The following is a 1,700-nucleotide window of genomic DNA, read 5'->3' as shown; positions in this document are numbered from 1 at the left end:
TAGCTCCAGCAGTTCAGCCTAGTAAGGCTCAGCAGCAGGGTGGTTCTAGCAGGGGCGGTAGGCATGCTCAGGGAACCAAGAGGAGGTGGGAGACTACACAGAAGCCGGGTGGTGTGAGTTGCTTCGGTTGTGGGAGCAAGGATCACAGGGTTGCTAGTTGTCCCATGAGGAGTGCTCCGACGACAAGGCCTCGGGTATGTTATCATTGTAGGGAGACAGGGCACATCAGGCCTTTTTGTCCCAAGTTGCAGCCGGCAGCAGTGGCAGCGTTGCAGCAGGTGCAGCCTGGAGGTCAGCAGGTGGCACAGATTTAGCAAACGCCACGTGTTTACACGAAAGTAGAGACTGGTGGAACCAGTGCCAGGGCGATCACAGGTATAATTTTTGGTACTTAAACTTTGTGAATTTTAGTAGGTTCAGATTGTATATGTTTCCTGTGATAAAGTGTTAGGTTCTCAACACATGAGGTTTGTGTAGGGACCTTGTTGGTGGGCGGGTTTAAGTCCCATGTTATGTTTGATTCTGGAGCTTCTCATAGCTTCATTACTCCGGAGTGTGCGGAGTGTGCGGTGATCAGCGGGGATCCTGGAGAGCGCGCAAAAGTTGTCAGGGTTGCGGGAGGTGAGTTCCTGAGAGTGATTGGACGAGCTAGAGGAATTGATATTCAGATCGCAGGGGAGTCGTGGCCAGCGGATTTGCTGATCAGTCCAGTAGAGCTATATGATGTTATTCTCGGGATGGGTTGGTTGCATCGGCATAGGGTGCATTTAGATTGCCATCGGGGTAGAGTGGAGTTTGAGCGTTCAGGAGGGAAGTTGGTTTTTCAGGGTATTAGACCAACTTCGGGGAGACTCGTGATCTCAGCCATTCAGGCTGGGAAGATGATCGGGAAGGGCCGTGAGGCTTATCTGGTTACTATATCTATGTCAGAGTCAGTGGGGAAGTCTACGGTTAGCGATATTCCAGTAGTAGAGGAGTTTGAGGATGTGTTTCAGTCTTTGCAGGGATTACCACAATCTCGGTCGGATCCTTTTACCATTGAACTGGAACCGGGGACGATGCCGTTATCCAAGGCTCCTTACAGGATGGCTCCAGCAGAGATGGCAGAGCTGAAGAAGCAGCTAGAGGATTTGTTGAGTAAGGGATTCATCCGTCCTAGTGTATCACCGTGGGGAGCGCCGGTGTTGTTTGTGAAGAAGAAGGATGGGAGTTTCAGGTTGTGCATTGATTATCGGGGTTTGAACCGGGTCACTGTGAAGAACAAGTACCCTCTTCCTAGGATCGATGAGTTGTTGGATCAGTTGAGGGGTGCTACTTGGTTCTCTAAGGTAGATCTGGCGTCGGGTTATCATCAAATACCGTTAGATGAGGCAGATGTGAGGAAGACTGCTTTCAGGACTAGGTATGGACATTATGAGTTTGTGGTGATGTCTTTCGGGTTGACCAACGCACCAGCAGCGTTTATGTGATTGATGAACAGCGTGTTTCAGGAGTTTCTGGATGTGTCTGTCATCATTTTCATCGACGATATCCTGGTTTATTCTAAGAGTCCTGAGGAGCATGCAGTGCATTTGAGGGCAGTTATGGAGAAGCTGCGGGAGCAAAAGTTGTTTGCCAAGTTGAGCAAGTGTAGTTTTTTGCAGCATGAGATGGGCTTTCTGGGTCACATTGTTTTAGCAGAGGGGGTTTCTGTAGATCCA

This window comes from Camelina sativa, chromosome 5 (assembly GCF_000633955.1).
Source record: "Camelina sativa cultivar DH55 chromosome 5, Cs, whole genome shotgun sequence".
Lineage (NCBI taxonomy): Eukaryota > Viridiplantae > Streptophyta > Magnoliopsida > Brassicales > Brassicaceae > Camelina > Camelina sativa.
The sequence above is the reverse complement of the archived record's forward strand: the minus strand, read 5'-3'. Positions refer to the sequence as shown.